This window comes from Triturus cristatus, chromosome 10, assembly GCF_964204655.1.
Source record: "Triturus cristatus chromosome 10, aTriCri1.1, whole genome shotgun sequence".
Lineage (NCBI taxonomy): Eukaryota > Metazoa > Chordata > Amphibia > Caudata > Salamandridae > Triturus > Triturus cristatus.
Genome location: NC_140593.1, coordinates 1,081,260,523 through 1,081,284,711, shown reverse-complemented (window position 1 = coordinate 1,081,284,711; position 24,189 = coordinate 1,081,260,523).

Genomic DNA, 24,189 nt, shown 5'->3' with positions numbered 1-24,189 from the left:
AGAGCCATTTATATGACATATAGGAAGGCTGTGGTAGTTGGCTCCATTTCTCTTTGCTGCTCAAACTACATGTACATCGATGTTGTTTTTTAACTTACCTTTGTTAATTTTCTTCAATAATTATTTGCAATGTGATTTGTTTTTTTACCTTCTCCTGAATACTTTTATGGTTGTTTTATACATACCGAATAAAGTTTCTTGAACTGAACTGAACAAAATACATTGTTTTTTTGCTGCCTCAAAACAGCTTTGACCTTCACCAACAAAAGAAATGGGGAAAAATAGCCCACACGTATAATATGAAAAATATATTATATATATTATATATTATATTTATATATTTATGTAATTATTTTGCAACACGCCTGCTTGTGACTATAACCACTTTGTAACTTTAATTTCCTGCAACTGAAACCCTAAGGCAAACCTCCTACATCATAAACAAGCATTGGCAAAGCCAGAAGGTGTGTGTTTAATGTGCTAACGCTTGCAGCAACACATTAGAGCGAGGCACAAGGTAGGAAGCCAGCAGCAGCGACGGCCAGTATAGGGCGTGTTACCGGGGCGGTGACGTGGGGCAGGGTGGGGGGTTGCAAAATGCGGCATACGGCCGATTGCAGGTAAGATACGAAAGAAAAACCGAATTTCGTTGCGCGCGCAGCATCGCCAAATGCGATGCAGCGCGCGCAACAAAACTAGTTTTCTTTATTTTTTTGGTAACTTACCTGCAATCGGCCGTATGCCGCATTTTGCAACCCCCCACCCTGCCCCTCCTCTGCTCCACGTCACCGCCCCGGTAACACGCCCTATACGGGCCGTCGCTGGCCAGCAGGAATGGACAGACAGATCTGTAGTTGTAAACTCATCCTTCATGCAGTCCAGCATGAGCATTGGCATGGACGGTGGCCAACTGCTTTAAGTGAGACTGGGCTAACCCTAAACGTGTGTGCCAAAATCTCATCCCACTGAGATGCTGATTGAAGGAAGCCGGTGGACGAAAGAGGCTGACCCAAAGCCCATTCTATGTATATTGTGAGCAATAGGTTTGCGTGAAAGCTCATCTGTCAAAAAATAGATCCAAAAATGGCTGCACAGATATAAACTCCACAAATGTGTTGACTATAAGTTTTTTATTTGGAAATGTGGCTGAAATCTGTCCACCTGTGCATGAAAGACACAAACCTGCAGAATAAGTTTGCTGCCCTGCAGACCTTGAGGCTCTCCCAGGGATTTGTGTGGGAACCTTAGGGCATATTATCAAGAAACTGCGTTAAAATTATCGCCGCTTTAGCGGCAGAAAACTGCAGCTAAAGCAGCGATAATGGGCTTGATAATACGCCTTTGAGAATTCCGATAGAAGCCCATGTTCTGGTGTCAACATGGGCTTCTATTGGAATTCTCTGCGGCATATTATCAAGCTAATTATCGCCGCTTTAGCGGCAGTTTTCTGCCGCTAAAGCGGCGATAATTTTAACGCCGTGCTTGATAATATGCCCCCTTGTATCTTAGATACTGTGGAGTTGATCCCTCTCGGTATCTGGAGATGACCCGCAGTTGTTTAATATGGTCATCCTCCTATTGCAAGCCAGCGCTGGCTGTGACATGTCTTCTACACATGGCCTCATCGCCTTGAGCTCTGAGCTCAGCTGACCCCATCCTTTCAGGACTCTTTGCACATTTGCCTGGTGTTTTGGGAAATGTTCAGAAATATGCTGTTATATTCGGTATGGGAATGACAATAAATGTGATGGATCAAAGGGTGGAGAAAATAACACCTAGTATTAGTCCCTGGGGAGTCAGTTGAAAGAGGACTTTTTTAGCCATGTGGTTAACTTGGGAACTCATGGTCAAAGCTTTCTCTGAACCCACTGCCACTTACTTCACTCCATGCCACATTCACTTTCTAATTAAAAATGTGGATATGAAGAAAAGAAGCCATTTTACCAATGTCAATTACTTTTTAAAAGCATTCATTTGACGCCATCTTGTCCTCGTCAACTTTTTGAAGCTGATTAAATATTTTCTAGGTTTGGGGTATGAGTCCTTCTCAAGCCTTTACCGTTAAATGACATCATCAGCAAAGCACCGGAAGTATATGTACTGTCTGATGATCTTCAGCAAGGGGCTTCTATTGAGGTTAAAGAGGCAGGGTGAGTGAGGTGACCCTTGTGGCACCCCACAAGTCAAAGCAGAAGGACTGCCACAAAGGGTCTCAGGATTTATCACATGTGCTCATTTTGCTACAAAAGGGTAAAAACAGATCTGGAGAGTACCTGTGGCCTCTCCAATATGTTGTAACTCAAGCAAAAGAGTGGAAATATCCACTGCTTCAAAAGCAGTAAAAAGAGGAGGTAAATGAAGCCACCGTTCAATAAGGATACACATGCCAATCAGTATGTACCAGGAAAAATGTCACATTCACGGCATCTTTCTTCTATAAATAATCTAAGCATATTTTATGGAAACGTAGGGAAATTTCTCCCCTTTTTCTAAGTGACCTTAGATTTTTCAAGTTTATGGTCGTTGGAATTTCCAATACCAGGGACATCGGTTATTATGGAAGCAGAGGTGCAAATAATCCTTATTTGGGGGAATAACATGCAGGAATCAGTATTTCCACAGTGATACCCATGTCTTTTTGTTACCTGGTATTGGAGTAATTTGGGATTACCGCTGTACTGATAACGAGGTGGTAGTGTCCTAGCATTGACTGTGCTTCTTTGGAACCTCTAAGCATGTGATCAGTTGTTAGACCTGGCATTTCTTGGCCTGTTTACCCCTGACTTTTTGCCTCTACCTCCTCTATTTTTTATGCTGTGATGGATTTCGTTTTACTGGCTTAGATGCTTTGGGCACTTTGCCACTGCTGATCAGTGTCAAAGTGCAAATACTCTCTGTATAAAGTGTTATGGTAATTGGTTGTCCATAATTGGTATGTTTGCCTTACTAGTAACGTCCCTAGTAAAGTGCACTATGTGTTCCAGGGCTGGTAATGCAAATGCTACTAGTGGGCCTGCAGCACTAATTGTGCCACCCACACAAGTAGCCTTAAAGAGAGAACTCAGACCTGCCACTGCAGTGCCTGCACACAGTTTGCTAGCTGTCATGTTGTCCTGACATATGCACGCACTTGCCAGGCCTTACCCTTACCTTTCTATGCACATCAGTCACACCTATTGTAGACCCTAGGTACCCCCCCACCCCGGGCAGGGTGTAGTGACTGTGAAAGGAAGGACATGCACTGAAGTGTGTACCATGTCCTGACAGTGAAATACTCTCCATTTAGTTTTTCACTGTTGCAAGGCCATCTTGCCCATAGGACAGAATGGGGAAGGCTGTGTTATATGTTTCCAGCCTATCTTCCCATAGGCTTAAGATGGAGAGGTGAAGTTTAGTGTGCCTGAATTCACAATTTGATAACACATCTTTTTATGAAAGTGGTTTTGGAATTGTGTGTTTAGAAACCACGCTTTTAGAATTGGCTGTTTTTTTTGTTCTAACAATTCTGTGTGTCTCTGCCTGGCTGTGGATTGACTGGCTGGATTTGAATGTGATAGGATCTGGGAAATGTCTTGACCCAGGGGAGGAGTAGGTGAGACAGCAACAGGCTGACCTGCATCTGGAGTGTAGGGGGAGGAGTAGCCCCTGGAGGTGAAGAGGCCAGGGTTGCTGCCATAAAACAATGGCTCCCCCTCCTGCTGAGTGATTGAGGAACCAGACCCCCACTATCAAAGGAAGAAGGTGTCACTGTCAGGGAGGCACCCAGAGCTGGTTTGGACAGGGGTCAGTGCCCCTGAAACAAAAAAACTTCTAAGACATTTAGGGGCATAACTAGGAGAGCTGAAACCCCTGAACGTTGGACTGATCAAGACTGAAAAGGATTGAAACTACTTTGCGGTCAAGAGGAACCTCTGCCAAGGAAGAACAGATCAAGAGACTGAAGGAAAGGACTGACCCTTGCTGTTTGTTCTGGGGCTGGCCTGCAGTTTGCTGATTTAACTAAGGAGAGGCTAAGGGACTTTGCTGTGTGCTGTGTCCCCCTGCTTGAAAGGACATTACTGTGTGCTGTGTTCTAATGTAACTTGTCCCCAAGGGCCCAAGGAGAGCTGGTTCCCTGTTGTGGAAACTCAGGAACATCAAAGTTTCCAAGTGTGTCTCAGCATCGCTATGTGTGTGTGCTTTTTGCAGCCTGAGACCTTCGTAAGAACTGCCCCGTGATCGTGTGCACCCGGAGTCCAAGTAAGTCTCAACAACGCTGTGTGCATGTGCTTTTTGCATCCTGAAACCTTCGTAAGCATTGCCCCGGGACTGTGTGACCTGAAGTCCAACCAAGTCTCAGCGACGCTTTTTGCGTGTGCAGCCTGAGACTACCGTGGGGTCCGTGGCGCTGGTTGGAAAGTGCCCCTTGACTGCAGTGCCCCCGCAGTGTGAATCATCGTTCACGCTACTGTGTAAGCTGTTTGTGACCCGAGCCGTCATCGTAATGGAGGCTGCTGATCAAGATCGCCGCTGCCGGCCTGAGCCGCAACGTGCTAAATGATTTTGTAAAGCTAAGGAAGTCGTGAGATAATCATGATCGTTGTGCGCAAGAGGAATCTGCCCAAGATCGTCAGCAACGGAGAAGGCAGCGCCGTAACCTGTCCGGCTACAGTGTTGCCTTGCATAGGAGCTGCGTCGTTATCGGGAGCGCCAAGCAGGACGTCCGACAAGCAGGGAGAGAGAGAGAGAGCAAGGCAGCGCATCCCCCAGGTAAGGCTTGGACTCCGGTTGGGAGCCGTAAGCGAGTATGGCCCGGGGAGGCGCAAGAGTAGTACAGGAGTGCTCCTATCTCTCTACCTGTTGCATCGTGTTAGACGCGCTGAGTCCTCGAGCGGCCCGGACCTGCCCTGCAGAACTGGGGCCGCCCTCAGAAGTTCAGGACTGTTGTCTGTGGTTGGGGCCTAGTGGTGCCTGCGCTAATCAATTCGATTGGCCTTGCATTATTCTTGCTTTACGAACTGCCTGATTACGTGCATTAAGGCTTGTATTATTCCTGCATTACGAACTGCCTGATTTCGTGCATTGAGAATTGTAATATTCCTGCATTTACGAACTGGCTTATTACTGCATTGAGGATTGAATTATTCTTGCATTACAAACTGCCTTATTACTTGCATTAAGGAGTGCGTTATACTTGCATTATGAACTGCTTGATTACATGCATTGAGGATTGCATAATTCTTGCATTAGGAACTGCCTGATTACTTGCGTTGAGGATTGCATTATTCTTGCATTACGAACTGCATTAGTCTGACAATACCAATTGCATTACGAACTGCATAGCATTGCATTAGGACTGCATTTGAAGATCATGAACTGCTGATTAATACCGCAAGAACCTACAAGTGTTTGTTGGCCTTATAACCGGCAAAGTGAAATATTACGAATACGCATATGTTAGAGTTTTATCGTTTGGTCTTACCATATTTTTCTTCTTGATAAAGATACCGCTATTTTCATTTGTGGTGTTATCACTGTGTCACTGGGAGTGTGGTTGCAAATACTTTACACATTGCCTTGAAGATAAGCCTGGCTGCTCGTGCCAAGCTGCCAGGGGGGAGCAGGGGTTATCAAAGATGGTGTCCCTCCATTCCCTGAAAAGAAGCAAGGGTCCCTATTGGGACTAAAGCAACTGCCTCAGCCAACTAGAGACCCCCAGTTCTAACATTGGTGGTCAGCGGTAGGGGATTTGAATGTGTATTTGCAAATTCACTCACAGTGATTGGTGTACATCACCGGTTTTAGCGCAGACCACGACGCAACCACATATCGTGTTCCTGATTTTTGGTTCTATTTTTGAGCGACCTTTAAGCCACACATCATGTCTCAAAGTAGTCAAGTAGCCAGTGAGGCTGCAGAATTGGAGTTCGACATTGAGGCATTGCGACCTACAAAGTTGATAAATTGAGGCAATTCTGCAGAGCTTTGGGATGTCCCATGAAAAGTAGCGCCAAGAAGGAGGAGCTGCAATCAGCCTTGAGAGCCTGGTGGGAAGCCAAAGAGGCTCAGGAGACAGGTGATGCTTAGGTGGATGAGGATCACCCAGGGAATGGATTTCCCCATTCTATGCCATGCAGCAACTGTTGTGTCTATGGAGTTGATATCTCGGTTGTGAAGTGGAGGCCTACGATGTGTGATGATGGCTTTCAGTGGAATTGGAAGTGCATCACCTTCTTCTATGGCTACATGAGGAAGGTACGGGACCCTGTGATACCAGTAATGCGCAAATTGCGCTTGTGCACACAGAAAATACAACAAAAAGTCCGGAACTGTGAACCCACCACGCGCATAGGGCAGTGTAAGGGTATGTAATTTGATGCGGGCATGCTTGCCAGCCCAAATTAGTTTTGTCACCATAGTGGAGATTCTCTTGAAAACCTGTGCTGGGGGTGTGATTGGGATATTATTGAACAGATATAAGAATTTTGGCAATATAACCATTTTGACAATAGCTAAGCGATCGGCTAACGTCAAGGGCAATTGAATCCAACGCCCAATTTTGTCTTTCATGGTATCAATTGCCCTTCCGTAGTTGTAGCGAATCTCCACCTCTGGGTCCCGATGGAACCAAACCCCCAGATATTTAACCGGCTCTGATTGCCATTCCAGTGGAAACTCAGTAGGGTGTTGGACCATGGAATCTGTTATTGGTATTATTAGAGATTTGGACCAATTAATTTGCAATCCTGACTGCTGACCTCAGCAATGGGGCCAAGTTCGTCTCAGGATCTCGTAAGTATAACATCATGTCATCCGCGTAGAGTGATATGTGTAGCGGTCTTTGCGGGTATTGGAGCGCCCAGTAATGATGACCCTGCCGTATCTTACAGGCCAAAGGCTCAAGGGCTATGGCGAATAATAATGGGGACAGCGGGCAACCCTGTCTCGTCCCCCTATTTATTTGAAAGGCATCGGATACGTACCCATTTACTCTGATTCGTGCCGTAGGGTCCGCATATAATGTCTGCACTCACCGTAAGAACCTAAGCGGAAATTAAATGCGATGCAGCACGGTGTATAAATACGCACATTCAATAGAGTCGAATGCTTTTGCCGCATCTAGGAGAACCGCCACCGCCTTAGTGCTACGGATTAAATAATGAGATAGCGCAAACAATGTCCTGGTGTTATGCGTGGTGGGTCTGGTCGGGATAAATCCAGACTGATCTGGCAATACCAGTCGTGTCATTAGGGGTTGTAACCTCGTAGCAAGAAGTTTGGCCAATATTTTAGTATCCACGTTTATAAGCGAAAGTGGCCTGTAAGAGTCGCCGCTCTGGGTCTTTGTTGGGCTTTAATAGTGCAATAAGCACTGCTTCTCTCAACGTTGGTGGTAACAATTGTTTGTCGTGTGCATCTCCATACATAGCAACTAAGTGAGGTGCTAGCTGTCCTGCAAAAGCCTTGTAAAATTCACATGTGAACCCGTCGGGGCCGGGGGCTTTTCCGTTGGGGAGGGACTTAATAACCGCCGTGACCTCCTCCACAGTAATAGGCAAGGATAAGTACTCCCTATGTGTATCGGATAACCTTGCAATCGCGATGTCATCTAAATAGTCCTGTATTTCAGCCTCACCAGCAGTGTTTCACGCTGCATATAGCTCCCCATAAGTTCTCATAAATTCCCCCAATATACCCTGCGCGTCTTGTTGCAACACCCCTTGTTGATCCCTAATCGCCAGTACTGTCTGCTGTGACCTACTTGTGCGTATCCTGTCAGCCTGTCAGCCAGTACTCTACCCGGCCTGCCACTCTCTCCATAAGAGCGCGCTACCTGACACTTCGTGATATAGCTCAATTCATCCTCAGCATATGATTGATATTCAGAGAGGATGGACCTAATATCCCCCAATATTTTGACATCTTGTGTACTTTCATATTCCCGCTCCAGTGCTCGCGGAGTATTTTCCCTTTTACTTAGCTGCTCACGTATATCCTTTAAAATGCCAGCACAAGTACTGATGCACACTCCCCGGATCGTCACTTTAAAAGCCTCCCACAGTAGGCCAGGGTCATCCCTGCTGGGTGTATTCAAATCAAAGTATTCAGTTATGACCTTACTTATTGTATCTGTGAACATGGTGTCCAACAGTGCTTTGGAGTTAAAACGCCATATGTATGGTGGAGGTATATAATATGGAATGCTTATGGTCAGTAGCACCGGATTGTGATCGGATAGTGTTCTAGGAACATGGCTTTGAGGCCATAGTAGTGCTTCACTTGTCCTCAACCAGTAGTCTATACGGGACCAGCTATTGTGAGCTGCTGTAATGTGTGTGGATTCCCTCTTATCGGGGTAACGAGTGCGCCAAATGTCATGTAGTCCTTCTTCCCTCATAATATTATGCAATACTTCCACAGCTCTCTGGTGCAGTTCTCTAGAGGTGCCTGATCTATCCAGGTTGTCACACAAAGCAGCATTCAGATCACCACCCCAGAATATAGTCATACCTTTCAACTCATGTATTTTACGCCATATTTCTCTATAGAACTCAGGATCGTCCACATTCGGGCTATAAGTGTTAACAACGGCTATACGCTGACCTCGGAGTCTTCCTGTTATGATAACAGAACGTCCCAATTCATCCTGCACTGTACTATCTATTTGGAGTTGCGTCCCCTTTTTTACTAATATGATGACCCCCCTAGAATAGGATGAGTATGACGACTTATATATTGCCTCCGCCCATTTTCTTCCAATGGTATTCTTAGCGTCAGGCGCAATGTGAGTTTCCTGAAGAAGGGCTATATCAAGGTGCAGCCTATCCAAATATGCAAATACTTGCCTTATTTTTTTGGGATTATTGAGCCCCCTAACATTCCACGTCAGTAGATTAAGTTGAGTTGGACGTAATCTAGCTGCGGACATGGGCACACATCAAAACATCTCCTAAAATCAGATACTCTGCCTCCTGAAGGAACATTATCTGTGACTTTTTAAAATGCTGGTAACCACAGTTTACGATTGCCCTGTTGAAGAGTTACACTGCATCTCGCGCACTACAGTCTGGATAACAGTCCCCCACCCCATCTTCCCCCCACCCACTTCAGCACCCCAACTTTGCCAATGCCAAGTCACTAACAGAAGAAACAACATTTCAAAAACATTCTAAGGGGAGCACCCGCCTGAGGGTACCACTGAGGGCACACATCTCCATCCAACAACATGGATGTGGTCAGGCTTACGTTACATATGCAGATCCAATAGCGCCCTGTAGTGAGCAAGTACTGTAATGCCGCCACAAGCCCATACAGCACTGTCCGGCGTATGCCAGGAAACAAAGGGAACAGGGCATGCGGCGTGGCCCGGGACAGTTTATCACGGTTGGTGCATATATTTCAGCTACAGCTAACCAGAGGCGTCGGGCTCCCACTGCACCTCATCTCAGCTTAGTGGCAACAACCTCTCTGTGCCCCAATCCCCATCGCCAACAGTATTCAATATACATGTAGTGTGCATTATTACTCAGTGCATACATTGGTGTGAGGCATCAGACGGGCAGGTATCGTCCAGCAGCAGAGTACGCTATCTCAGTTCCTACCCTTCTGACAGTTCCAGAGAGATCCCTTGAAGAGGACCTGAGGCATACCGACCTTACAGGAAGCTTCCGCAGAATGCAACAATCTCACTGTGTCTTACATCCCCCATTCGAGTCAGCAGCATCAGCCCTGCCGCACAACCAACACTGTCCCATCCTAGAAGAGCCCTCCAGTGGGCCTCACTCGGAGTCAAGGGTCTGTTCAGCCTGCCTACGCTCCCTTCGCTGGCCAGACAGCTTTTTAATAAAGTCATGAGCAGCCCTTGGAGAGTGAAGAATCGTCGACTTGCCATCATTCGTCACCCGGAGTCGAGCTGGATAGAGCATTGCGTACTCCACCCCCAGTTCCCTCAGTTTTTTTCCCGCTGGGTTGAATTCCTTGCGCGCCAATTGTACCGTCATGGTGAAGTCTGGAAAGAACGCCAATTCGTTACCCTGATAAGCTACTTGCTGCTTTTCCCGTGCCATATGCAATATGGCGTCATGGTCTCTGTAATTCAGGATCCGGGCCACTATAGGTCTTGGCGTGGCGCCCGGTGGAGGTCTCGGAGCCAGCGATCTATGGGCGCGTTCCGCACTATTAGGACCAACGAGAACTGATGAGCATCGAACACTTCCCACAGCAGACCTTCCACAAATGCCTCCATTCGCCCAATATTGGTGGATTCTGGAATTCCCGCGATTCGGATGTTGTTGCGTCGAGACCTCGCCTCTAAGTCCTCCACCTTATTTTTTAGGGCCTCCATCACTTTCTCCATATCCGCACATTTTCGCGCTGTACTTTGCGACTCGTCTTCTACAGAGGAGATACGCTTCTCCGCCTCATCCAGCCGCTCGCCCTGTTTATCCAGCTTTGTCGAGATGTTATCCACCCGAGTTGTTAAGGAGTCCAGCTTACCATTTATGTCCTGCAGGCTTTGTTGTATTGCTTTAAGGACTTGCTCCATGGGATGACTCGCCTCAGCTCCTCCCTCCATTCCAGCATCCAAGGGCGCCGATGTACTTTTCGTTTGGCGTTTCATATCAAAGGAGAGCTTTGACTGCTGCTTGTCCGACTTTCCCATGATAGGAGTGGAGGACCCAGATTACCACAATGTCGGGTATATGTTAACACCACTCGCAGAGACGCCGCCGCACCTCTACATCACCACACTGTTGTCAGAGCTTCCATTTTACAGCACCTCCTTGGCGAGTACCGTGGCACCAATCAGCACCCCACTTCAGCCTCTGATACCAGCAAATATATGACGGAACTTTGGGCTCAATGCCACCAATGTAGGCCACCACTACGATGGCTCTCGGTGTCCAGAAGTCGCTGCTCAGCAGTATCTATCAATCGCAAGTTCCTCAGATGCCCACATTCACCCACCATCGCCAAGGCACCAGTCCGCCAGCGGGGATATCCACTAAGAGGTCGCCGATCCCTACCACTCTTCCCAGCATTCACCATGATGTCGCCAGCACCACCGCGCAATCCTCAGCAGGGTTCCGCGCTCATCTGCATTAAGAGTCTTAACAATTTGGGCACAGGACGTGTTGCAGCAGGGCCCCCTGCCCCTCTATGTATATCCGCAGCATCAACATTCCAGGTGGCAGTACCCTCGCGCATATTTCAACACGCTGCTTCAAAGGTGCATGTGCATGCAGTCAGCGCGGCACTCGGGGCACAGTCTCACCACAATCTTACCGCCCGCACCTTCAACCGGCATCTCCGCTGCCCCACAATGATATTCGGATCCTCTACACGACCAGGAGCCACCAGCTTGAGTCTTATTGGTGTCGTTCCGCCGCCATTTTAGTCCTACGCAAGGCTTCCTGCTCTGCAATAACACCGCGCGCCCGGCTCATAAAGCGGCACTTCAGTCGGTGGTAGCAGCTTCTCCCACATCACCGATCGTGTAGGGGCCAGTCCTCGTCTCCACAGCCGTTGGCTAGGTTGCTCAAGGCGATATCGGCGGCAGGACCGCTACGCCGCAGGGCGCCGCCATTTTGTGCCGCTGGTTGTCACTCGCACAGGGAGGTCGTCAAAGAGCTCAGAACGGCTTTTCCTGCATGTTGTCAGGCACACCACGCCAGCAGACTATGCCCCAGCACCTCCGACGCACCCACACGCGCTTTAGCGATGGTGGGTGATCTGCATATTGAACTTTTACGCTGCTGTTCTGACCTGACCGGCGGAGCCGCCTCAGAAGTCAGCCATGCCGCTGTGCGCCCTCTAGCGCCCCGAGGTTTTGAAACTTAAGACTCAAGAAGAGGAGAAGAAGCTGCTCATTGAAAGTGAAAAGTGAGCAGAGGAGAGCAAGAACGCTCTCGCCTTGGAAGACAAGAAGATTCTCTTAGCTTATGAGTTAAACATGAGGGAACTGGACATTAAGGCTAAACAGGTGGAGTCCAGTTTGAATGGTGGCAGCACACAACCAGTGCCAGCTGGTAAGGTGTACATTCCCAAAGACTTAGTGCGAGAGTGATAATATTTATGCGTGGTTCACGGCATAAGAGATCGCACTGAGGATGAATGAGGAGCCTGAAAAGCATTGGGGGGCGGGCCTATGGAAACACTTTGAGGCTTCTGGGAGGGATGTTTTACCACCCTTAGAGAGGGCTGGAACCCTGACCTACGCCAACATGAAGGAGGCTTTATGCCTTAGGTATGGGCTCACTTTTGAACAATACAGACAGAAGTTCAGGAACTTCAAGAAACAGGAATCCAGTACTGGGTTTGAGTATGTGAATGGGTACACCTGTGCACTGGATGGTTGGATGACGGGCAGCAAGGTAACTGATTTTAAGGGCTTATGCAATTTAATTAGTTGGGAGCACTTGAGTAGTCTGTGTGTTCCAGAGCTGTGCCAGCATATTTTAGACAGTAAGCTGACTGATCCCTGTAAGCTTGCTGAGGAGGCGGACCACTGGACCAGCACCAGGGTCCACAAGGGGATTTGAGGTACCACTGCCAAAGGTGTACAGGGTCCCCGCGCAGAAGGTGGGGGAGGACAAGGGTAACCACAAGGAGTTCTCTAAAGGGCCCCAAAGCAGTTCCCAGGTAAAAGGGTCCCAGTCCCCCAAGGCTAAGAGGCCCTGGCCCCCTAAGGGCAAGCGGGACCACAGAGGTCCTCCTACGTGTTATTTCTGTAAAGAAGTGGGTCACATTGCCGCTAAATGCCCCAAGAAACCACCTGCAACCACTGGTGCTCCAACACCGGGTTTAGCGAGTGTAGCGTTGGGGGAGGAATTGAGTCCTTGGAATGGGGAGGAGCAAGCAGTTATGACCCTGGTCTCATTAGGAGATCGAGAGATGGTCCAGGAAGGCTCTCTGCCTGAGAATACTAAGAAGTACAGGCAGTGGGTGACCATCAATGGAAGGAGGGTGGAGGCTCTGAGAGACACAGGAGCCAGTTTGCCATCTGTCATTTGTCAGTGGGTGTCTGAGGAGCAGGTAATTCCCAATGTACTTCACCCTGTAGTTGCAGCAGACAACTCAGTGTGCCTCTGCAAGGTGGCGCTAGTTCCCTTTGAGCGGGGTGGGTCTCAGGTTCCTTGAAGGTCGTTGTAAGTCCTTCCATGCCTGTAGACTGTCTGCTGGGGAATGACCTGGAGAGTTCCCCCTAGAAGGAGGTGGAGCGCCAGGTGCATTTGGAGATGCTGGGTCTGCCTGAGTGGGCCTGTGTGACCACTAGGACCACTTGAACCACTAGTAAAGGGGTTCAAGAGGACCTGGAGCCTGAAACAGTGGCCCAGGTGCCTACCGTAAAGAGAAGAGGCAGGGGGCACAGGAAACCGGCCCTCAAAGTTCCCACAGTCCAGGAGGAGGCAAACCTTGAGGGGGACGTCCTGGAGCCTACGGGGGAACAAGTAGCTGAACTGGGGGACCTACCTAAGCTGACCGAATAGCAGCAGGAGGGAGGACCCTCCAGGGAGGAATTCTGTGAGGAGCAGAAAGAGTGTCCTTCTCTTGTAGGCAACAGACAGCACACCAGGCAGCAAACCAGCTGCAGGTGATCAGTCTGGATCACATTGGATCTACCAGGAGAATGATCACCTATACAGCGAGCCTAAGGTTGCTGAGCCTGGGTCAGCCCATGTGCTGGTGGTACCCCAGCACTTCAAAGCCTTCCTACTGGGGCTGGCTCATGATGTGCCTTTAGCAGGACATTTGGGGCAGGACAAGACCTTTGAGAGGCTTGTCACCCACTTCTACTGGCCTCAAATGCGCAAGAGTTCTGATACTCATTGCAGGACCTGTCAGACTTGCCAGGCAAGTGGTAAGAGTGGAAGGAAGTGCAAGGCTCCCCTCCAACCTTTCCGTGTGGTCAGTACCCCCTTCGAAAGGGTGGGCATTGACATCGTGGGGCCTCTGGATCCCAGGACAGCCATGGGAAACAGGTTCATCCTGGTCTTGGTGGACCATGCAACCCAGTACCCGGAAGCCTTCCTTTTCCGGACGGTGACAGCCCCCGTGGTGGGCCGTGCTACTGATGGGGATTTTCTCCCACGTGGGGTTCCCCAGAGAGGTGGTGTCCGACTGGGGTACTAACTTCATATCTAGATATATGAAATCTCTGTCGAAGGAGTGCGGTGTAACCTATAAGTTCACCACGCCTTACCACCCCCAAGGGAACGGGCTGGTTGAGAGATTTAACCGGACCCTAAAGGGTATGATTATGGGTCTTGAGGAACCCATGAGGCGTAAGTGGGACGTCCTCTTACCAAGCCTATTGTTCGCTTACAGAGAGGTGCCACCAAAGTCCCATGGGTTCAGCCCCTTTGAGCTCCTGTATGGGCACCATGTAAGAGGACCCTTGAGTTTGGTGAAGGAGGGCTGGGAGAAGGCTCCTAGTAAACCCCCCCAGGATGTATATAGGCCTTCAGGAACCAAAATAGATGTTTCAGGCAACTCGCTCAGGCGAATCTGGAAGCCAGCCAATAAGAAATGAAACGGTGGTACGACCAGAATGCCACTCTGGTTGAGTTTCAACCTGGGCAAAAAGTGTGGGTGATGGCTCCAGTGGAGCCTCGCGTGCTCCAGGACAAGAAGACTGGGCCTTATGAGGTGGTGGAGCGCAAGAGCGAAGTGACCTACCTGGTTGACTTACGGTCTCCTAGGAACCCTTTGAGGGTTCTCCATGTGAACTGCCTCAAACCACACTTTGAGAGGTCGGATGTGACCATGCTCTTGGCTACAGATGATGGGGCGGAAGAGGAGAGTGAACCCCTCCCTGACCTCCTGTCAGCCAAGGAGAAGGATGGGTCAGTTGATGGGGTGAACCTCTCGCCTATCCTGACCCCGGAACAGCAGAGGGACTGTCACCAGGTATTGGGTCAGTTTGCCTCCCTGTACTCCCTGACCCCAGGAGTCACCCATTGGTACGTCCATGATGTGGACACTGGAGACAGCCTGCCTGGAAAACAAAAATTTTACAGAGTAGCTGATAGAGTCAGGGCCAGCATCAAGGAGGAGGTTTCCAAGATGCTGGCGCTAGGGGTGATTGAGCCATCCAGCAGCCCCTGGGCTTGTCCAGTGGTACTTGTGCCAAAAGCTGCTGCACCTGGTGCCACCCCAGAACTCCGGTTCTGTGTGGATTACTGTGGGCTCAATGCGGTCACCAAGACTGACGCTCACCCCATCCCCAGAGCTGATGATCTCGTGGATCGACTGGGAGCTGCCCGGTACCTCAGCACATTTGACTTGACGTCTGGGTACTGGCAGATTGCCTTGGCCGAGGGAGCCAAGCAGAAGTCAGCGTTCTCAATGCCAGAGGGGCGCTCTTCATTTCAGTTCAGGGTTATGCCCTTTGGATTGAAGAATGGCCCTGCCACCTTCCAGAGACTGGTTAACCAGGTGCTGTGCGGGCTGGAGGAATTCGGCGCCGCCTAACTGGATGACATTGCTGTGTTCAGCTCCAGTTGGGAGAAACATTTGCAACACCTCTGTGAAGTGTTGAAGGCCTTGCAGAGGGCGGGCCTAACTATCAAGGCAAGTAAGTGCCAGATAGGGCAGGGTTCGGTGGTGTACTTAGGACACCAGGTAGGGAGCGGCCAGTTGGCGCCCCTACAGTCAAAAATTTATATCATTCTGGCTTGGGAACTCCCCAAGACCCAGACAAGAGTGAGGGCCTTTTTAGGACTCACTGGGTATTACAGACGGTTTGTGAAGGGGTATGGCACCATTGTTGCCCCCTTGACAGAACTGACTTCCAAGAAACAGCCCAAGAAGGTGATCTGGACTGATGCCTGCCAGTCCACTTTGGATGCCCTGAAAACTGCCATGTGCACAGCGCCTGCGCTCAAGGCCCCTGATTTCTCCCCAAAATTTGTGGTGCAGACAGATGCTTCAGAGCATGGTGTGGGAGTAGTACTCTCACAATTGAATGACAAGGGCTTGGACCAACCCGTAGCTTTCATTAACAGGAGGCTACTTCCGAGGGAACAGAGGTGGAGTGCAAAAAGGGAAACTTTTGCTGTGGTCTGGGCGCTGAAGAAGCTGAGGCCCTACTTGTTTGGGACTCACTTCCGGGTTCAGACCGACCACAGGCCCCTCAGATGGTTGATGCAGATGAGGGGTGAGAACCCAAAACTGTTGAGGTGGTCCATCTCCCTACAGGGAATGGACTTTACGGTGGAACACCGACCTAGAACAGAACACGTAAATGCTAATGGTCTGTCCAGAATTTTCCACCTCAGCGATGAGAACTCCCATGAGGGTGGGTAGTTCTCCCCACTTTTCAGCTGGAGGGGACATGTGTTAGACCTGGCATTTCTTGGCATGTTTATCCCTGACTTTTTTGCCTCTACCTCCTCTATTTTTAGGTCTCGCCTGGCGTTAGCAGCGCGCATGTGCTGCTCTCGCCATGTGAAGGCCTTTTGTAATCAATATAGTTACCGAAGGGACTTTAAGCCCCGCCCTTGTTTTCAATTGGCACGCGTCATCGTTTATGTTAAACGGTGGTGCGTGATTGAAAATCGGGCTTTTGGGTTACCGCCTTGTCCACTTCTGGCCCCGCCCACCCGGACTGCCGACCACCATCCGAAGGCGTGCCAAAGGCAAGCTCGTCTGCGCCCGTCTGCGCCGGGACGTTGCCAGACGCCAGAAATGCTGGCGGTTTTAAATCTGGTGTGCCAATTTATACCAGAGAAGTTCTGATGTCCATAGGCCGGCGGGTAAGCCCATGCAGACAGCCCTTGGTGGATGCTGTGTAAGGGCCTTTCTGTTGTCTTAACTGTGGCTATGACTCCTGTCCCGCACTGCCCCCCTGTCGTCCACTGTCTCCACCCAGGCCCTCTATGAAAATTCTATACCTCAATGTCCGCTCTCTGGCTAAGCATTACATGGAGATCTACGACTTAATAGAGGATGAATCACCTGATGTGTTCTTACTAACCGAATCCTGGTTGACTGATGTCATGGTGTCTGAACCGGGCTTAGCAATCCCCCCGGGTTTCAGTATCTTGACTGTAAACAGGGATTCTAGAGGTGGAGGCATAGGTGTCATCTTCAAGTCCTGTCACCGCTGCTCATTTGTCAAGGAGGATGTAGCCGGGTGCGAATGCGCTCGTTTTGTAATTTCCTTTAGCGCCCACTCTACTATGACAGGAGTGTTAGTCTACTGCCCCCCGGGGAAGGTCTCGGAATTCAAATCGGCTATCATTGAGGCCGCGGGTTCCCTGGCACTGATGGCCACTAACTTTGGTATCATTTGTGATTTAAATCTACACTTTGACCGTCCCTCTAATCCTGAAATCAGCAGGTTGCTTGCTGACTTTGCAGCTTGCCAATTAAGACAGCTGATGGTGGGCCCTACCCATATTGCTGGGCACTTGCTTGACCCTGTTTTTTCTAACATCCCTACTCTTCTGGTCAAGACACCCAGCCCGGTGTGTTGGTCCGACCATTTTTTGGTCTCCCTCTCCTTCCCGTTATCAGAGCCAGTGCCCAGAGCCGATCCTAAGGCCTCCTTCAGACGATGCTGGCATAAACTTAAACTGGAGGACCTGCATGCCATCTTGGCATCCTGTCCCCCTATCCCAGCCACTGATCTGGATCTGGCGTACAAATCACTCTGCGACTGGATCCTACATGCCCTTGACACTCTCATTCCTGTTAAATGGTCCAAGGCACGCTGCTCGAATTCCAATCCTTGGTTTAACGATTCTCTGGCCGCCCTGAGCAGTACCTGTAAAAAACTAGAACGGGCCTGGAGAATGGACTACGACCCTGGGGCTAAGAAGTTGTACCAGGATGCGATCAAGTGCTATCACAAGGCCATACATCTGGCACAAGCGGCTTACTTCACTAATGAGATCAAGTCTAGTAAGAACCCTGCCAAAAGTATCTTCAAAATACTTAACGACCTCAAAAGCAGGAAAGACCCCTCTATCCTGGTGATCACGTCTGGGCAGCAATGCGAGGACCTGGCCACCTTCTTTGTTAAGAAGGTGGAAGCCATTTACAAATCCTTCCCTATATTCCCTATCGATCCCGCTGCTTCGCATGCTCCTCTCCCCACTCTCACCTTGGCAACTATCCCCCCTACTTCCCAGGATGAGTTTCTCACGCTGAGCAAGAAGGTCAAATCGGGCTCCCCTATGGATCCTCTGAGGCCTGCCCAATTTAGGGACTCCCTACCTGTACTCCTTACGCCTTTGTGTCAGGTAATCAACTCCTCTTTCACCACTGCTGTGGTGCCTTTGTTATGGAAGCAAGCAAGGGTGGTCCCCTTGCTGAAAAAACCCTCACTGGACCCGACTAAACCGGAAAGCTTCCGTCCTATATCTTTACTGCCTTGGTGCTGCTAAAGTTGCTGAGGCCCACACCAATAACATCCTCTTGGGCTTTCTGAACAACACCGGCGTCTTGGATCGTTCCCAGAATGGCTTCCGCCCTGGCCACAACACCAAGACTGCGCTCTTAGCTCTGACTGAACACCTGCGGACCATTCTGGATGAGGGACATACCGTGGCCCTGATATTGCTCAATCTAAGCGTTGCTTTTGATACAGTGTCTCACCGTATCCTCCTACGTCGCCTAGAGGAGGCTGGGGTGGTAGGTCTTCCTTGAGCCCCATACTGTTCAACCTGTACGTTCAACCCCTGGCTGCGGTGGCGAGGGACCATGGCTTGACCATGGTCTCGTATGCTGATGATACGCAGCTGGTGGTGGCCCTCTCCGATGATCCTACGCGTGGCGCCTCCAAATTTCAGAGAGGCCTAGCGGTGGTCGCGCAATGGATGACCACCTTCTGCCTCCAGCTCAACATTAATAAGTCAGAAGTGTTGTTGGTGGGGAGATATAAGGGGCTCTGGAGTACGCAATGGTGGCCAGCGACCTTGTGCAGCACCCCCACCCCTAAGTCGGCTGTGAAAAATCTTGGGGTCTGGCTCGATTCCACTCTTGGGTTTCAGGAGCACACTAAGAAGGTTGCAGGCACCTGCTTTGGCCTACTCCGGGGACTGAGGCCCATGTTGGGTTTCTTTGATCCACTCACCCGCCAGTTGATAGTCCAGGCGACTATTTTGTCCAGACTGGGCTACTCTAACTCACTCATGTTAGGCGCTAACAAGGCTGAAGTGACTCGTCTTCAGTGAGTCCAGAATGCAGCCGCCCGAGTACTGTTGAGGCTCCCTAGAACTTGTCCCATGACGGGTGCAATGCGCAATCTACATTGGTTACCCTTGTCCAAAAGGATTGAATTCAAAACGCTGTGCCTGACTTTCAAAATACTAAAGCTTTCATTCCCTGAGATTCTGTCTAATCTGCTGGTTCCCTATGTACCCACCCGCCAGCTACGCTCTGCTGAGCAATATTTGGCTACGGTCCCTCGGGTGAAGCGCCTCAGAGCTGGGGGACGGTCCTTCCGGTATCTAGCTGCTAAACTGTGGAATTCCCTTCCTATTCAGATTCGTTGCCTGGATTGCTTGCTATCCTTTCGTAAGGCCATCAAAACCTACCTGTTACCCTTGGTTTAGTCCCTAGCTTTCCACTGACACTGCTACCCGCGCCGGGACGCCTCTTCGCTGAGGCAGCTGCGCGCTATATAAGAATACCTAACATAACATAACATCTTGTCTTGTTTGTAGGCCGTGAGGCAGCTTTCTCCTTATTGCTGTTGTGCGTCTTTAATTTCATTGCAACTTGCTCCTCTCAATCTTTATGTATATATTTATTTTATTGCTGTTGTGCGTCTTTAATTTCATTGCAACTTGCTCCTCTCAATCTTTATGTATATATTTATTTTTTAAGAGGTAAGGCACGCTTTAGTTTTAGGGGCTGCGCCACTTCCGTGTATTTTCTTTTGCCATCATTACAGCTTGCTCCTCATTGCCGTCCCAATGACCCCACACCTCGGCGCGTTCTGAACCTTCAGCAGTAGCAGCAAAACGGGCGTCATGCCTAATATTTCAGTGCTACTTTTCACAACAACAGTCTTAAAACATTTTTACTCAAAAGACATCTAGTAATCACCAGACAAGAGCTAGGTCCAGTGACTTGGGGGCATATTATCTACGGCCAGCGATAATTATCGCTGGCCGTGCTTAGCGATAAATTTCTTATCGCATGCTATCTCTGGAATTTATCACCCTGGTAGCGCGTTAGTAACAACGCGTTTCTCCAGGGCGATAAAAATTCCAGAGATAGCGAGGTTATCACCGTTTTGCAGGGAAAATCGCTGGTTTTCCAGCGATGTTCCCTGCAAAACGGCGATAACCTTGCTGATACGACCCTGTGAACATCAGCGATATTTGCAAGTTAGTCCATCCGGGGTACGCCCAGTGACGCTCACTTTGCATCTCATTAGAGATGCAAAGGGAGGTGCTGGGAAAAAGGGTGCTAACATGCGATTATGCATGTTTGCCCCCTCTTGTAAATAGGGCGATAGTTTTATCTCTGCTTTTGTGGCTTTTAAACCAAAAAGACGGAGATAAAGCCCTTGTAAATATGCCCCTTGGTTTGTTTTTAAGGCTGATCAGATCTCAGTACATCACCACACCCTTCCTTCTGTGCATGCCTTCAGAGCTGGACAAAGTCTAAACACCACTCAGGTTACACCCCGACGAGCTGTGCAAGTGGCCAGTGCCCAACATTCAGTGCTAATGGGATCACAATGCGCATGAAAGCCACAGTGTGTGCCGTTTAGACAGCAGAATACCGCGCTTAAATCTGCGCAAACCCCGCCTAAAACCATGACAGTGTCATTTGCCGTTCGAGGCCTACAGCAGCTAATTTATTACCCTCCTGAAAAAGTAAATAAAGCAACCGTTTCGGGCAAATAAAAAAGTGAATGACTTTCAGTCAAAGCAGAAGAATCTTCAACACTGGCTTTTCACCATGCTGTTTAGATCGTCTGAGGTTAGGAGTATGGGTGCAAGTGGTTTGCTTGCTTCTTTGCGCCATCTTCCTTTTTGGCTTGGTAAAGAGCAGCGTTTCACCTTCAGCTATTGATTTTATGGCTCTCTGCTAAGTGTGCACATAAGTTACTCTCCACAATAGCTTGTGCAGATTGGCACCTGTGATCTGTTGGCACTGCCACAGCACTCTTTCATCAGCCTTGTTCTAATTGCTGCTTTTTGTAGGGTGGGTCCCTGACAGAGCTGTTTATCTAGTTCAGTAGGATTTGTAAACCTTGGTCAGTTCAATAAAGCAGCATTCGTCATGCCCAGCACCCAGACTGCAAACCACTGAAAGGCAGTGTTTATCAACCAACTGTGCCAGTGTTAGGTCAGATCTTGGACTTACTCAACCCTCCTTTGCTCCCACTGTCATACCCCACAAGACCCTCGCTTGCCACCCATTTACTCAGTAGGACAGTCACGTGAGGCGCATCATCCCCTCTTCCCCCTCTGCTCCTGTACCTTTTTCTTTGTTTCATTTCAGCAGTGTCAGCCTGTTCTTTTACTCCTGTCCCTTCCTGTTAGTGTTGTAGCATGATGTTTCTGGTTCCTTTGCCGAGTCTTGTTGGTTTTCCATCTCCTCCTACATTCCTCTTTCCCCAGTCAATCAGTCAAAATTTGGTTTATTTGAGCCATAAGCTTGTTAAACAGCGATACATAAGATCCCATGAATAACAAGCATTTGCAATGCAACAGGTCTCGCAGTTGTGAGAGTTTGAGCTATTGGCATTGTAAATGGCAATGCCTTTTATTTACGTGTTGGTTTTTAAAACATAGATAAAAGGCATATTCATTTACAATGCCAATAGCTTAAACACTTGCAAATGCGAAACCTATTGCATTGCAAATGCTTGTTGATGCTGTGATGGATTTCGTTTTACTGGCTTACATGCTTTGGGCACTTTGCCACTGCTGATCAGTGTCAAAGTGCAAGTGCTCCCTGTATAAAGTGTTATGGTAATTGGTTGTCCATAATTGGTATGTTTGTCTTACTAATAAAGTCCCTAGTCAAGTGCACTATGTGAGCCAGGGCTGGTAATGCAAATGCTACTAGTGGGCCTGCAACACTAATTGTGCCACCCACACAAGTAGCCTTAAAGAGAGAACACAGGCCTGCCTCTGCAGTGTCTACACGCAGTTTGCTAACTGCCATGTTGTCCTGACAAGTGCACCCACTTGCCAGGCCTTACCCTTCCCTTTCTATGCACATAAGACACCCCTAGGGTAGACCCAAGGTACCCCCCTGGGCAGGGTGCAGTGTCTGTGAAAGGTAGGACATGTACTGAAGTGTGTACCATGTCCTGACAGTGAAATACTCTCCATTTGGTTTTTCACTGTTGCAAGGCCATCATGCCCATAGGACAGAATGGGGAAGGCTGTGTAATATGTTTGCAGCCTATCTTCCCATAGGCTTAAGATGAAGAGGTGAAGTTTAGTGTGCCTGAACTTACAATTTGATAACACATCTTTTTATGAAAGTGGTTTTGGAATTGTGTGTTTAGAAACCACACTTTTATAAGTGGCTGATTTTTTTGCTCTAACAATTCTGTGTGCCTCTGCCTGGCTGGATTTGAATGTGATAGAATGACCCAGGGGAGGAGTAGGTGATACAGCAACAGGCTGACCTGCATCTGGAGTGTAGGAGGGAGGAGTAGCCTCTGGAGGTGAAGAGGCTGGGTTGCTGCCATAAAACAATGGCTCCCCCTCCTGCTGAGTGATTGAGGAACCAGACCCCCACTATCAGGGAGACACCCAGAGCTGGTTTGGACAGGGGTCAGTGCGCCCTGAAACACAAAGACTTCAAAGACATTTAGGGGTATAACTAAGAGACCTGAACCCCTGTACGTTGGACTGATCAAGACTGAAAAGGATTGAAACTACTTGCCGGTCAAGTGGAACCTCTGCCAAGGAAGAACAGCTGAAGAGACTGAAGGAAAGGACTGACCCTTGCTGTGTGTTCTGGGGCTGGCCTGCAGTTTGCTGATTTAACTAAGGAGAGGCTAAAGGTCTTTGCTATGTGCTGTGTCCCCCTGCTTTAAAGGACATTGCTGTGTGCTGTGTTCTGATGTAACTTGTCCCCAAGGGCCCAAGGAGAGCTGTTGTGGAAACTCAGGAACATCAAAGTTTCCAAGTGTGTCTCAGCAACGCTGTGTGTGTGTGCTTTTTGCAGCCTGAGACCTTCGTAAGAACTGCCCCGTGATCGTGTGCACCCGGAGTCCAAGTAAGTCTCAACAACGCTGTGTGCGTGTGCTTTTTGCATCCTGAAACCTTCGTAAGCAGTGCCCCGGGACTGTGTGACCCGAAGTCCAACCAAGTCTCAGCGACGCTTTTTGCGTGTGCAGCCTGAGACTGCCGTGAGGTCCGTGGCGCTGGTTGGAAAGTGCCCCATGACTGCAGTGCCCCCGCAGCGTGAATCATTGTCCACGCTGCTGTGTAAGCTGTTTGTGGCCCAAGCCGTCATCGTAATGGAGGCTGCGGATCAAGATCGCCGCCGCCGGCCCGAGCCGCAACGTGCTGAAGGATTTTGTAAAGCTAAGGAAGTCATGAGGTAATCGTGATCATTGTTTGCAAAAGGAATCTGCCCAAGATCGTCAGCAACGGAGGAAGCAGCGCCGTAACCTGTCTGGCTACAGCGTCACCTTGCATCGTAGCTGCGTTGTCATCGGGAGCGCCCAGCAGGACGTCCGACGAGCGCCGATAGAGAGTTAGCGAGGCAGCGCACCCCAGGTAAGGCTTGGACTCCGGTCGGGAGCTGCAAGCATGTGTACAGGAGTGCTCCCGTCTCTCTCCCTGTTTCATCGCATTAGACGCGCTGAGGCCTCAAGCGGCCTGGACCTGCCCGGCAGGACTGGTGCCACCCTCGGAAGTTCAGGACTGTTGTCTGTGGTTGGGGCCTAGTGGTGCCCGCGCTAATCACTTCGATTGGCTTTGCATTATTCTTGCATTACGACTTGCCTGATTAGGTGCATTAAGGATTGCATTATTCTTGCATTACGAACTGCCTGATTACTTGCATTGGGGATTGCATTATTCTTGCATTACGAACTGCATTAGTCTGACAATACGAATTGCATTACGAACTGCATAGCATTGCATTAGGACTGCATTTGAACATCGTGAACTGCTCATTAATACTGCAAGAACCTACAAGTGTGTGTTGGCCTTATAACCAGCAAAGTGAAATATTATGAATATGCATATGCTGGATTTTTTAATTTTTTAATTA